Source organism: Argopecten irradians, chromosome 6 (assembly GCF_041381155.1).
Source record: "Argopecten irradians isolate NY chromosome 6, Ai_NY, whole genome shotgun sequence".
NCBI lineage: Eukaryota > Metazoa > Mollusca > Bivalvia > Pectinida > Pectinidae > Argopecten > Argopecten irradians.
Genome location: NC_091139.1, coordinates 28575831 through 28592597, shown reverse-complemented (window position 1 = coordinate 28592597; position 16767 = coordinate 28575831).

The following is a 16767-nucleotide window of genomic DNA, read 5'->3' as shown; positions in this document are numbered from 1 at the left end:
CGTGCAAGTGAGGAAACGTCTCACATGATGAAAAACTTACATGGTGAAGCCGTGATAGCAAGTGTCACTCGAAGACACACAAGTCACAACAGACCGAGATCAGCATCATCCGGTAATCAAAGAAGTCCTCCAAAACAACAACCTAAGTTTGAATCTTCAAAGACAAGCAGTCCATCGTGTAAAAAAATGTGGCCTAACTCATGACAAATTCAAATGCCCCGCTTATGGCAAAAGGTGTATGAAGTGTCATCGAAACAATCACTTCATAAAATGCTGTACCAGCACAGCACCACAGTCAAATGGTCAAACTTTTAAGAAACGTATACACAATGTGAACATCGAGGAAAAACTGTGATGAATATGGGAATGAATGTGATACTCTCGACAGTGAAACGCAAAATCTATTCATTGGCTCAGTCGACCAAAAAGATTATTTCCACGGAGAGAAAAACCGATGTTGGTAAAGACTCGATACATGTCAATCTGAAAAGTTCAAACAACGTTAATGTGAGGTTTAAAAGTTGATACTGGCTCGCAAGCAAATGTGATTCCAAAGTGCATTTTTGACAAAATGGATCCGAAACCGACTCTGTAAAAATCTCGCGAAATTCTGTCCAGCTACACATATGACAGAATACCAGTGATCGGAAAAGTTATGTTGGCGGTCAACGGTGAACCTACCGAATTTCATGTGAATGACTCAAACCAAGTTCCGCTGTTAGGATGCAGAAAATCAACAGACTTGGGAATAATCAAGGTAGTGCTCAGTACACAGTTCTTATTGAAAGATCCAACAGAGAACTATCCGAAAGTGTTTCAAGGTTTAGGACACCTTGGTAAACCTTACAAGATCAGCATAGACGAGTCAGTTTACACCCTCAGTTAACCCGCCGCGTTTCTGTACCCGCATCATTGTACAGTAAACTTAAAAGCACCCTAGATGACATGCAGCAGCTCGATGTGATAAGGAAGGTGGATCATCCTAACAGATTGGGTGAATTCTCTCGTGGTAGTAGAGAAAAAGGATGGAAAACTTAGAGTTTGTCTGGACCCAAGAAATCTGAATGTCGCGATTAAGAGAGAACATTTCCAGTTACCGACTATCGAAGAGATTGTGTCAAGGATGTCAAACGCCAAAGTATTCTCGAAGTTGGATGCAAATCATGGATATTGGCAAATCGAACTTGACCCCGAGAGTCAAGAACTCACAACCTTCAATTCTCCGTTCGGGCGGTACTGCTACACGAGAATGCCTTTTGGCATTAAGTCAGCCCAGGAAGTGTTTTCAGAAACGCATAAGTCAGTACTTTGATGGACTCAAAGGTGTCGAGACTGACATTGATGATATTTTGGTATGGGGAGAGTCCGAGGCAGAACATGACGAGAACCTAAAAACGTGCTCTTGAGAAGTGCGAGGAGAATCGGACTGACGCTGAACCGTGATAAATGTCAATTCCGAGTAAAGGAAGTCACGTACATAGGTCATAGGCTCACAGAGAACGGTGTAGAACCTGATCCGAGCAAAATCGAAGCGATAAAGGACATGCCCGAGCCCCAAGACAAGAAAGGTGTAGAACGTTTGTTAGGAACTGTCAATTACCTCGCAAAGTTCATTCCTCAGATGTCGGAAGCAACTGAACCAATCAGGAAACTGCTGAGAAATGACATTGAATTTGAATGGTCACTACCACAGGCAAAAAGCCTTTAACAGGATCAAAGAAATCTTATCAAAACATCCAGTGTTAGCCTACTTTGATGTAGCAAAACCTGTGAAAGTAAGTTGTGATGCGTCAAAAATCAGGGCTAGGAGCAGTATTACTCCAGGAAGACAAGCCAGTGGCATATGCATCTCGAGCCCTAACGGACACAGAAACTAGATACGCTCAGATAGAAAAAAGAGCTTTTAGCGGTAGTCTTTGCATTGGAACGTTTTAAACCAGTACACGTACGGCAAGGAAGTATCGGTGGAGTCTGATCACAAGCCTTTGGAGAACATCATGAAAAAACCTCTCAATCAGGCACCGCCTCGTCTTCAGAGAATGCTACTAAGATTACAGCGCTATGACATAAACCTTCACTATCGTCCCGGTAAAGAGCTCGTTGTCGCAGACACGCTGTCAAGGGCACACCTCAAAAGATGTGAAAATGATTCATTTGACAAAGACATTGTATACCATGTGAATGCCACAATGAGAGAAATGCCCGTGACTGATGAGAAAATGGATGAAATTAGAAACGCAACAACAAGAGATGAGAATCTACAAACACTAGCAAAAGTTATTCTATCAGGATGGCCTGAAACTAGACGTGAAACTCCAGAAAGTATCCACGATTTTTGGCCGCACAAACATGAACTGACAATTGTTGATGGTATAATCCTAAAAGGAATGTGTATCGTTGTGCCCAAGGAACTGAGAAGAGAAATGCTCAACAGAAATCCACACACAGGACACATGGGCATTGAGAAAAGTAAAAAACGTGCTAGAGAGCTACTGTTTTGGCCAGGAATGTCGTGCCAAATCAACGACATGGTTGCAAAGTGCAGCACCTGTGTAGAATCGAGGAACCGCAACCAGAAAGAACCTATGATTCAATCGGACATTCCAGAAGGACCATGGAATGTAATAGGTACAGACTTGTTCTCATGGAACAATCATGATTATGTCATTGCGACTGATTATTACTCGAGATTCTTCGAGATCGCCAAACTTGACAACACAAGGAGCGTTACAGTGATAACCTGCCTTAAGTCGTTTTTCGCAAGACATGGAATCCCTACAGAAGTACGAAGCGACAATGGTCCGCAATACAGTTCTCATGAATTTAAGAAATTCGCAGAGGGATGGGGTTTTCAAACACACAACCTCAAGTCCATTCTACCCCCCAAGGTAATGGACTGGCTGAGAAAAGTGTTCAAACTGTGAAAAGGCTACTAGAGAAGTCCCTCAAGGACGACAAGGATCCCTACCTCAGCCTACTAGAGTATCGGAACACACACGACAGAAAACAGAGTCGCCTGCCAAAGTTGTTAATGAGCAGAGAATTCCCGTTCTATAATTCCTGTGATCCCACAGAAATTACGACCTAAAGTGGTAAATCGTGAAAAAGTGAAAGTTCAAAGGGAAATAACTCAATCTAAAACAGGTCGACCAGTACAACAAAGGTTCGAAACCACTACGACCCACTCGAACCGAACGATCAAGTCCGGTTTAGGAAACAAGATCAGTGGAAACCCGGAAATGTCATTCGAACTCATTCACCTCGATCATACATAGTGGAAACACCCGAAGGACAACTCTTCAGGAGAAAAACAGGAGAGACATTATTCACTCCAAAGAGGAAACGATCAAAAGGGTACCCAGTCAAAATGAGGTATTTGATGGCTAATGAAAATGCTCAGCCTGAACAACACAAAATGTCCAGAAATGCCGAAACGACAACTGGAGGAACACCAACCCGACGACCGGAAACATCTAAGCACCAACTGGAGACTCCGAAATTGCAGCCGGAAGCACCAACCATCGCACCTGAACAAACCTTCATTCGAACCAGGTCCGGCAGAAATGTAGTGTGCCACCAGCAAAGTTCAGAGACTACGAGTGTACTAAGTGCTAAATGGGGCAGAATAATCCCCAAGTTACATATGTAGGTGTAGGTGAGGGCAGTCTACCCTTTCCTAATTATTACTTCCGTTTATGCCATTAAAATTAATAATATGCACATTTGCAAACTTTTGGAATCTGCCTAAACAGATGTAATAATGAAAAAGTTGTTTAATTTTCAAGTTCAAGTGTTATTGCAATAGTAGAGTTACATACCTTAATGTGATTTTCAGAACTCTATTTGAACTGACAATAATTTCCATGATTACAGTGCATAATCAGTGATTTGATATTACTATTCCAAGTCAGTCTAGTCAATGTGATGTATTATTCTGTTAGAACTGTTTTTACATTGGACGTTTGAAAAGCTCAAAGCTGTGTTACAACAGGAAAAAAAAACTTACTAGTGCTTAACATCAATAGGCAATGCTTTATTGAAAATTCAGTCCTATAAATCTCTGTTCTTTACAGGATATTTCCAGCGTATGAACTGTGCTAAAAATATTAAGAGAAAACATATATTTTGTCTAAGTATGTTTTCTATATCATTATAGATCAATTCCAGGAATTTCTCTTTTTAACACTTTCATATACATGTTTCATTAGACAATGTAAGTGGTCAAAATTGATGATTAGTTGATATATATAAATCGTTATCAATCATTAAAACTATAGAAATTGCACTCTTTTAAACCAGTCGACACTGCATTAATTTCCTATAAGTAGTAGATGTCAACTACGACACATCAACAGTTACGATTGCACAGTTTCTTGTGCAATCCTTACCACACTCAGCGTACTTTGAGCGCACACTACGTAACGTTCTGTACCAAAATTAACAGGAGTGCTATCCGATGCCTGGTTTTGTGTCGTTTGATGGACATAGCTTTTTTGACCCTTGTCAGACCAACCATGTGTACAACATACATCCTCAACCCATAAGAATGCTACCAGTCCAAAATTTTGATCAGTTGAAATAACAGTTACAATCAACTTAAAGATGCTCCACCGCCGACAGAGCATAAATGATATTCATTATTTGAACAATAATTTGTGTTTAATCAGGTATATATATATCTAATTAACACAAAAAATAATATATAATATAATTTATTAAGCCTTTTGTGAATGGGCAATCAGTACTTTATTCCGTATAGAATATAGTGCCACAGAATTTTTTCGGGATGCAATCAATTATTTTTGTATTTTTAACTTAAAACAAAATTAGAAGCTCAGACTTTTCAATGGTGGTAATGGTGTAAAGTAAGTAACTTTTGTAACTGAATAAAAATACTAAATCGTCTGATAGTGAAAAAATACCATTTGTCAGCGGTGGAGCATCTTTAAAGCACGGAGCAGACGATTTAGTATGTTTCTTCAGTTTCAAAAGTTACTTTCTTTACACCATTACCATCATTGAAAAGTTTAAGCTTCTTATTTTACTTCATGTTAAAAATATAAAAAATAATTAATTGCATCCCGAAAAAAATCCGTGGCACTATATTATTTTATGTTATTTTTTGTGTTAATTAGGCATATATATACAAGATTTAACACCAATTATTGTTCAAATGATGAATATCATTTATGCTCTTGTCGGCGATGGAGCATTTTTAATTACAGTTTATTAGTTTATTAAATCAATGTCAATTTAACAGCCTAAGTAATTAAACCTTTCCGTGCTACTGAAGATTTCGAAAGTGCCAACTTTATGGATTATGACGTCGGAATTTAGCGTTTCGCAATATGCAATGAATCATATTGCACAGTTATGATGTATGTCATCGGCGATGAACGATATCACTGTGTTTCATCTTTTTTGAATCAAACGCCACAATGTTTTACAGTCAGTAAGAGAATATACTATATTTTCATGGAACAGTATCTGCAGTTTTTGGAAAACGATTATCTAGACTGACCAATAATATGTCGTGACAGATACTTTTAATACGTGAATCACATACAATATAGTTTATAACAAACTGGTTAAACATTTAGATATTAATTGACATGATTTACATTTTTGTTTCCGTGAGGACATTCCGTATTCTTTACATCATGTAATGTGGTATTTAAGTTATGAAAAAACTGTCTGCGGAAAAAGGAATCCCTTAATACATAAAAAAGCGCGTACTTTAAAAATTCAATATTCAGCAATCTCGAACTTGACATTATCATAAACTCTGATTGTAAATCGACAAAAGTTCGCGATAGATAGATTGCAATATCTGTTCTACATTTCCATTGAAACAAATTGTTATTAGTTCAGTTTACATTTTCGATGTAAACTGTTCATTTGTACATTCAGTGATGGAATTAGGTCACAATGTTTTTCATATTTATGTTCATTTCCCATCTAGTATGATATCTGGCTTCCAAGTACAAACTAGCATTGTTTTTTCTGGAAGGTGGTCGAATTTTACATATTCTGTTATAAAGCCTAATATTTTATCGCGACTATAGAACAGTGCCGGGCACTGAAGAAGAAAGTGAATAGGAATATTGTCCGACTGACTCCCACATTTTCTACAAACTATAATGTTCCTTTCCCTGAATATGAAGCCAGAAGAAAGTTTGGCACTGGAAACACCTTTTGCAAGATACATATAAAGAAAGTTTAACGCAGAAAAATATAAAATATTAAATTTAGAAAAATACGTGTACATGTACATAGTAACATGTGGTGAATACAATATAAATACATACATTTGGCGATTACAATATAAGAAAATGGATTCATGGTTCTTTAAAAATTTGTTATAAAGTGTTAAAGTGTCAATAAACAGCCAGTTAAACAAAACTGATGAAATTACAATTGTATACATTTTTTTTAATTTTGGCATATATAATTTGGTAGGTTGTCACACAAGAAAGTGTCGGAATATTCTAGAATCGGTCTATCAATGAAAAAGAGATAGTTTGGAGAGAGTTCCTATCTAGAGTTTATCTTAAACTTCTTATTAAGACAGTTATCCTTGGAGAAACTTATTAAATAATATAATCTATATGATTTTCCATGTACCGTCTTTATTTAATACAGCTCCTAAATATTTGGACGATATTGCATTTGATGCATTAATATTATCTATAGTTATGGCGTCGTAGTGTCTATGTGTTGTTTTCCTAGTTCATTAATCCTGTTTTTTCTGGATTAAAACGTACTAACCATTGGTTTGCCAATGCACGTATCTTTAAAAGGTCCTCATTAAAGGTATCAACAGCAATTGTAGGATTATCAAGTGTTATTTACAAGGCAGTGTCATTAGCAAACAATAACAATTTTACAATTTATATCTTTTACTATATCATTAATATATACAAAAAAGAAGAGAGGAACTAAAATTGAACCTAGAGGTACACCTGCCTTGATAGCATCTGTCTTAGAAGAAGTAACCGGTAATTAAAATTTTTTTATGTCTATCAGATAAGTGGTTTTCACACGAGGATAATAATTTCCCAGAGATATCAGATTGTTTCAATTTAAATATTAAACATTAAACCCCTGTGCCAAACTCGATCGAATTCTTTGCTTATATCATAGAATACAGCTATAATTTCCTTTCCCGAATCTAAAGCCCTCCAAATTTCGTTTGCAATGTCCTACCGGTAGAGTGTTAGAATTGTTCCTGCTGCCCCTATTGCATGATCGTAAAAGGCGACTAAATTTAGGACCTTATCTTTTGTCTTCTTCCTAACAGACTTTGTCTTTCCTAATACCTCCCTTGGCAACGCCTCACTTTTGGCATTGAGTTGAGCGTTCGCCCCTGTGAGGAAGGCTCTGGGTTCTCTCCGCTGGCCGAGACACACCAGTCTATAAAAGTGGTAGTTTCTGCTCCTGCTTAGCGCTCAGCATACTGGGAGTGGGACGACTGGTTCGCCCGTTGTCAGTTTAACGTGACCGGGTGGGGTGTGTTGTTTCGTGTCTTCGGCGGCATGCTTCAGTGATATAGCACTATAAAAAGGGCAACAGTTCCACTATACAAGAAGACACCACATGAATATACCGCAGTCTCCCAAGACATGCACCTCGCACAACATACACGCAACACGCCGCATACATGGGAGGCCGTCCTTACATGACCCCAGCTGTTAATAGGACGTTAAAATAATCAAACAAGGTGCGGCGCGCACTTTCCTTTCATACAGATGAGATGCTGACAATCCCTCAGTAACTACTTGGTAAAACCTCAGACATGATTTAATATGCATATTAGACGTGTTTTGCTCGTATAATAGGTAGCCATTCAACAGCGTTCTTTGTATGATATTGAAAGCGAACTTCTGTCCTTATTTTACTGATTTTCTGTTCATGTTATAAAAGCTTAGTAGCATATTCGCATCATCTAAACCTCCAACGTTTTTTGTTGTATTTAATGCGTTATGTCGACAAGGACAGCAATTATTAGACGGACTTTTTCCGTTTCGCATAACCTCCATTGGTTTTTAATGCCGCTGTGAAGAGTTTTCCATGTCGCATATAAACTGTTTCTTTCGGTTCTATATCAGGATATTTTATAGTTGTTTGCATCATACGATAATGTACCTGTGGAGTATGTCCCTCTGTCAATAAGATAATGTGCAAGGTCGACGGAGCAAAAGAGGTTTTTGGAAAATATTTTTCTGTCGTTAAATCCTGAGTTCCCTGAGGCAATTTAGGTAGGACCGGACTAAACTCATTCCTAAGATAAGTTGTATGCATGGCACAATCAGTTGCTTTCTCTCTTTTTGTTTGTTTGTTTGTTTAATTAATGGACGTCCTATTAACAGCAATGGTCATATAAGGACGGCCTCCGATGCATACGGTGTGTCGCGTGTATGAAGTGCGGATGTGTATTTTGGGAGATTGCGTTATATTTGTGTTGTGTTTTCTTGTATGGTGGAAATGTTATCCTTTTTTGTTCTATATCACTAAAGCATGCCGTCGAAGAAATCAAGCACCACACTTCACTTGTCGACAGGTGATCAAGTCACCCAACTCCCGGTATGCTGAGTGCTAAGCAGGACAAAAACTACCACTTTTTAGACTTTGGTATGCCTCAGTCAGGGGACAGAACCCAGAGCCTACCTCACTGGGGCGAGCGCCAAACAGAATACCAAAAGTGTGTCAAGGGAGACGTTCATAAGAATAAAGTCGTTTAAGATCCTAAATTTAGTCGCCTTATACGATCACAGGGGCAGCAGGTACAATCTACCTACCTGTTTTACTCTCAGCTAAAACCCAAAATACCCTCAACATATCGCAAACATGGGACGTCCTTAAAAGCAAAACGCCAAATTTACAATGTTACAGAATGTATGAAGTATGGCTCTAGGTTTAAAAGTTGTAGTTTCTGCTCTTGCTTAACGCTCAGCATAACGGGAGTGGGACGACTGGTTCACCCGTAGACAGTATAATGTGACCAAGTGGGGTATGTTGCTTGAGTGATATAGCACTATAAAAAGGGCAACAGTACCATTATACAAGCACAACATGAATATACCACAATCTCCCAAAACACGCACCTCGCACAACATAGCACAACATCGCCGAGACAAACCAAAGTCTTCAAAAGTGGTAGTGTCAGACATGGATGCCTGTTAGTCATTCCTTGCCAATTGTTGACATATAAGACAATGAATAGTTACCATTGTTTGCAATTTATATATTTGTATATTTTTTTTTCTTTCTCAGTAAACACTGGTAGCTGTACATTGACCCTGGGATGTCTTCGTCTAAATGTTTCTATACTGGGTTACAGATCAGTAGACGTATTCGCATTCAATTTTCTCTAGTGTCTCCCAAAACTTGCATCTCGCAATTCATACACGCTAGACATCGCATCCACACGATGCCGTTCTTAAATGACCCTGGCTCTTATTATAGATACATATGAACTTACAATAAGTGGTATAGGCATACGGGTACGGAGACCATTTTCGGATTGTGACGTCATGATAACGTCGGGTTTTGGTGTCATTATCGGATTTTTCCTACCTAGCCAATTAGTAGGTCGGATTTGGAATGAAAACAAAGAAAAAAATAGTTATTGTGATCTGTTACGGTTTATCATCATAATCCACAAACTGTATTGACGTTTTCACCATTGAAACCACAGGATTAAAACTCCCCTACGCTCCGTTGATCAGATCGCAACCTTATGTAGGCTGATTACGTGAGAAACTGACGATTTGACGACATAGAGGTATTGAAAACCAGTATGTTGCTTTGTTATAACACCAATGATGATATATCATATATGGGCTTAACTATCAGAATTAAAATTTTAAACAAGAGACCCAAAGGCCTTAACAGTCATCTGGCTATTAGCACAATACAACGTAGTCGTTTAAAGATTTTAGCATATTTGACACATGTGACCTTCAATGAAGATCAATGTCATTCATTTGAACAAACTTGATAGCCCTTCACCCCAGCATGTCACATACCCAATATCAGGTCTCTAGGCCTCCTAGTTATTCTCAAGAAGTCGTTTAAAATATTTTAGCCAATTTGACCCCTTTGACCTTGAATGAAGTTCACGGTCATTCATTTGTACAAACTTGGTACCCCTTCATCCCAGCATGCTACAGGCTAAATATCAGTACCCTGGGTCTTTCGGTTATTGAGAAGAAGTTGTTTGAATGAAAAGTTAACCACAGCGCACTATGACGGACGGTGCATGATGACAATAGGCCATCCTTACTCTTCTGGTCAGATGACCTAAAAAGGAGCGACATGAAATAAAATATACATATAAACTCCATAGACGTGCATGAATAACAGGATCAGAGGTTGCGGTAGAGATATAGTGATATCTGCTTCATAGACGTCAGCCTTCATAAATTAATTATAAAATCCAGGTTGAGTCCTTATTTAAATTAGGATCCGTTAAAATAACCACAGTGATTATATAATAAAAATGTCTAAATTAAATTTTGTATAGCAAAGACAGCAGCTTATCTGTTGGATCTTTCTTACAGCATTAAAATATATATATTTATCTAAGGTTCTTTTGAATTTTACGTCATATTTACTAACTAGTTTATTGAATATCCTGTAAATATGTGTATATATATTTTTATATTCCAAACATTTTTAATAAAATGCAAATAATTTCTGCTGGTATTTAATGAATAACTTGGACAAGCTTTCAGAACTGAATTAAATTATCAAATAAAAATTATTAAAAAAAAGACACACAAAAAACAAGAGAGGGTTAAAAAGACGACTTAAAGCAATTTTAAGTTACATCAATATACCTCTTGTTTCTGAAAATAATGTAACGATTAGTACAGGTATTAGTAAGTTGTCAATTCTGAAGCATTGCTAACAAAAAAAACCAAAAAACGGGTAAAATCCAAGATGGAATCTAAATTTAAATTGATTTTCTTTCCTCGGATGGTACCAGCATTTGTTTAATCATTCCAGTTTCTACGATATATTAATATATGTATGAAATTATCTTAGTACAAACAACAAGTTCTGAAAATGTTACTATCGTTGTGCCTTTTGTACTTTTTCAGGATTTGTGATTTGATGAACTTAAAATCTTAGATTTAATTTTTATCAATAAATGTTAAGAGGCAAAATTATTATGGTATCCTTACGAAAACTGTTTTTTTTTCAATATATCTTCGATTGGTCAATGTTGTTTTATAGTAATTCACTTTTAGTTTTTATAAGGACGGTAATCTTCTTATCAATTTGGCACGATTTTTCCTTAAAATGTTTTGCTATATAAACATTAATCCACTAAAGTAGAATCCTACATATTAACGTGCCGCTCCCTGATGATCTAGTCTACCCGCAAAACAAATCCCTGATGAGTCTAAATAAATATATTTAAGGAAGTATTTTTCCTTATACTCACGATGTGATTTCATTCAGACTAGACATTAAGTAAATGTATTGTGAAATAAATGTACATGGATATTCTCTAAGCAAACACACACACACATTTACACACATCATCATCATCGTACACACCCTACTCACACACATTTGCCTAAAGCGTGAACACATCTATTAAAAATCTGTCAAATCGTTGTTTATTACATGTGTGTACCATCAATGATATCAATAGACGGGGAAATATATACAGGCGAACCTGTCTATAAAGGATCACCTTTGGAACAAAAATGGTCGTTATAGCCAGGTGGTTTATATACACAGATCATATTGCGTTGAGTTCAATCATATTGGACATATTAGAGAGTGGTCTCGTCAAACAGGTGTTCTTTATACACAGGTGGTCCCTAAGGCAGGTTTCACTGTGTACGCTATCTATACATCATGGTCGTCCTTATAGGGATCAACCAACTAAATAAAAAAAGACCTTCGAAATGGCCCCTGTGTATACAAGATTGAGCCCAGGATAGAATTTTAACCCGGCCGCTGATTGGCTGGCTAATTATGAATTTCAAAAGTAAAAATGTTTTCTGACAGGTAATTATTCCTAGATAACCATAATATCAATTTGGAAATTCATATTGAGATTTAGGTTCAAAATATCAATTTTGATAATGAATAGGTAAAAACATTAGAATTTCCGGATATTTTAGTGCAAAATGCGCCTGATTTCAATAAAGCTACCCTGGTTGGAGTTTGAGCAGAAGGACCCAAACTTTTTTTTCTATCTAGTGTTATATGAGAACCTAGACTTTAATTATAGAACACAATACCTAACTAATATTTCTTTGTTTTAATAATACAGTACAAAACTTTAACAAAGTTTAACACTGTGGTCTATGTAAAATCATTTAGTTGGTTGCTCTCTATAGCGAACGCAACCGGAAGTATAAGAGTCAGTCACTGGAACCGAGTGAGTCCATGGATACAAAGGCATGTCGCCAAGTTTTAGAATAATATGTGTCACTGTGACTATGCATGCAGTTTATTTAGAATTGGCCAGTAAGTTAATGGTACATATAACGTAGATTCAGGTAATTAGCACGGCTGTAAACGTGTGACATGTGCGTTTAACATCAGATGGGTACGATCACATGGGTGCGCGGTGCATGGTCTCCTCAGTTGTCAGAATTTAGTTCACAGAACTGTATGCATGTTCCAGTTTAGGTGAACCAGGAATTAGCGGTCAAATCAAGAAATTGGGGGGTCAGTCGTCTCTGCCATATTGGAGTGCCGAGAGCCATAAAGGTATAAAACATAAGTTACAGCTTATACATTTGAAATTGGTAACATTAAGGGGAGACAATTACATTGTATTACATAATGTCTAGTTTGGGGTGTGGTATTTAGACCTGCCAGGTATCATTGGTGGGAGGGGGGGGGGGGGCTGGGGGGGGAGTCATCTCAGGTAAGCTAATTTAACTAATTGTACTGATTAATTGTAATATTAGGGCTAATTAGTTTATTAAAAGTATGCATTTTATGTTATAATGATGAAAAATACCATTTTGTGAATATTTTTTCCTTTAATGAAACATATTAATGGTGTTTCTGGGTCATTCAAGATTTCCGGAACTATGTGTTGGTTGCACAGATTCCAGTCATGGAAAAGGCATGCATCTTTTGTGCTCATTACAGGTTTGATCTTTGTTTAATTTGTTTATTTTAAACAGAAAGGCTCTGGAACCATGTTCCTGGTAAATTTGAATATGAAAAAGGTTTGGTATATCTAGTTTTCTTCCAAAATCTTGACATTTTCTATATTATAGGGGTACCTGATTATGTAATGGATTATCTCCCCTTGGCTGGGGACTTTTCCTATTTTTTCATTATATTCAGAAAGTTTAATGATGTAACAAATAATTAACTTAAACAACATCAATACTATTTCAATATTTAATACATAATTTGCAATTAATCAACACAGTGTGTAAGCTCAACATTTCATGTTTTCAGAATTACTCCGCGGGTGACTGTCCGAAGGTGAAGCCCTGTCCTGGACAAACCACTTGACCGATTAAGTTCATATTACAGATTTGACATACAGCCGAAATACACTTTACATCATAGGTGAGTATTAGAATTTTAATTTCTGCTATAGGGATCAACCAACTAAATAAAAAAAGACCTTCGAAATGGCCCCTGTGTATACAAGATTGAGCCCAGGATAGAATTTTAACCCGGCCGCTGATTGGCTGGCTAATTATGAATTTCAAAAGTAAAAATGTTTTCTGACAGGTAATTATTCCTAGATAACCATACTATCAATTTGGAAATTCATATTGAGATTTAGGTTCAAAATATCAATTTTGATAATGAATAGGAAAAAACATTAGAATTTCCGGATATTTTAGTGCAAAATGCGCCTGATTTCAATAAAGCTACCCTGGTTGGAGTTTGAGCAGAAGGACCCAAACTTTTTTTTCTATCTAGTTTTATATGAGAACCTAGACTTTAATTATAGAACACAATACCTAACTAATATTTCTTTGTTTTAATAATACAGTACAAAACTTTAACAAAGTTTAACACTGTGGTCTATGTAAAATCATTTAGTTGGTTGCTCTCTATAACACTTTTATTAAATTTGGCTGAAAATAAAACAAAATTCTGTTTCTTTTTTATTTTCATTGGCAAATTTCTTTAAGCGTTCTTGCTGGTTCTGCACTGTGGATTATAAGCCCTTAACAATTAAGTCACAAGGTTGTTTGAATATCAAAAAAATTATTTCTCGAATACAGACTTTCAATAATATATGCACCGCGATAGGTAATTTTTATGTCAAACATAGTATAACTGTCTACTTTAAAAGTTTCAAACACTTTTGTCAATTATAAAAAGGAAGTATTTTACCTGATTCATTCATTTGAGCGGTAACACGTGACATGATTTTGTAAATTAACATCGGAAAAGTAATAGTCTCAAAGTGGCACGGAAGTGTATGCCTTAATTCATAACATAGCTAGGCATTCATGGTATATACTTTACAGATGATTAGAAACATTTTTAATAGATATATTCAATAAACAACTACAATTTACGAGTTATGTGAAGACTTGTGAAGTCATGAAAGTGTTATCCCAGAATATTTTTTCAGTCTTGTCTATGAACCGTGGCGATATTAAGTTCATAATATTTTCCGGTGTGTTTGTATTGAGACTTTGTCATTGATAATTTGCAACAAAGCCGCTTATTTTAATTACCTAAGTCAATTTTTTGTTACCTTTATGACTCTTAGCAAAAATCAATGTATATAAGAAAAAATTAGTCATCAGACGACTTAAACCAAAACATATCCTTATAGAATTTTCATAATGCTACACAACCAAAATATTTCGTATTGAAAATATGCTGTCCTTTTCACTTTTGAATTAAATATAACCGAGTTCTCGTTATTTGTTCCTTTTGTTTTAATCTGGTTTTATTTTGTATTCCTTGACGTTGTTTTTGAAGCTGTAAAATACAGATTAGAGTTTTAGTAAGTTTGCTCTTTTTTTCCAATTACAGATGAAGCCTTTTCATTATTACCTCCGATTTTTCTTAAGTGACCTTCATGTCTGACATATAAAAATACAGTTACATCTGTGTATCATGGTCAAGATGCCCACAGATAAAGGGGTTAAAAGTTCACCATCCGACAATCAGTTACACAGTATATCGAGTATCATAAACATCAGTGACACACGGAGGAAAATTACAAGCGGAGGATTTCTACTGTTCTACTACCGGAGTGAATTATGAGTGTGTAGGGATCACGATTTAACCGATTTTACATAGTCACATTTCTTTATTTGACTTTGTTAACTTCCCTCTGTGACCATGGTAATATTATATTTGTGTATCCACCAACTATAGGGTACTATAACTATACCCGGATCTGTGTCTATGTTTTAATGGATTATAAGCTTAAAGACAAACTCAACTAATACAGAATAAACAGATGAAAACAAAAGGATGAAATTACAAACAAATTGGTTATAATATTTATTTCATATATGAGTGAAAAGAATAGCATATATTCAATATGCAACATTTTTTGTGTTGCAGTATTATCAAAAGTCCTTTAGGATCTGTTTTGGTTTAAAGACAAATTATCCTGATGCCTAACTTTTTTAAATATCGGTTTTTGGTAAGAGTCATACAGGTGACAATATGATGACTTAGGTCAATAAAAATAAGCAACTTTGTTGTAAATTATCAATGACAATGTCTTAACAAAAACACACGGTTCATATACAAGGCCAAATAAATTCACTTTCACTTCAGAAATATCGAGAATTGTGCTGGGATAACACTTTCATGTTTTCGCATGGCTTGTTCTGATAGCTCGTTGTATATTGTAGTTGTTAATTGAATCAGATATTGAGTATTAAGAATTTTTGAGAGAAATGCATCTGTGTACTAGGTTATTAATCATTAGCATAATTATCATATACCATGTAATTCATTTAAATCATCATAAGTCTCGATTAATGACCTCTCAAAATATTATAGTTTTTATGTTTTACTCGAGTACTTAAATATCCATAATTAGCTTTTTATCTTGCAAATAGGGCGAATAGATATATCTTTATAAATCAGCTGTTGTTCTTCCATCCTCAATGTACGATCACTTTAACAACCTTAAACCGTAGTTATCTTTTGTTTCGAAATTCAAAGGCAAAAATAAATGCACAGACCACACCTAGGATTGGGGGTGCTGAGGGAGGGGTCTGTAGAGGTGCGGCAGGGATAAGTTGTCTTTATACAAAGGTCATGATTGTGTAATAAAGGATCATTTGAGACCTTCACAAAGTGGTCTTGAAAATATGTACGTTTATTAGAGCGGATTTCACTGTATACTTCATTACTTCACTCACCGGACGGAAATTTACTCGTCATATCTGAATGTGTATCAATAAACAATATGTATTATGTGAGCGTTTATCGTTTTTCCGGGAAAACCATGATAATGATGAATTATCATTATCCTCCATTGCATAAATGTGCATAAAATACGATCAGTTCAAGAAGGAAGACATTTTCTTGTACATAGTCAGGATTTAAATGGAACACTGGTTTCGTTATATTCAGTACAGCTCGGGTATAACAAGGGTTATTGAAAGAGTAGTGTCACATGATATCTCAATAATCAAACATCAACAGAGAATGTATGGTAGCTTGAATGCATGAACACGTATACTTCAAATATAAAACCCAGACTATAAAATGTTGTATTGACATATCTATTATGGTCTTTTGAATACCTACTGCTCGTTATTTATGTCCTCAAATGCA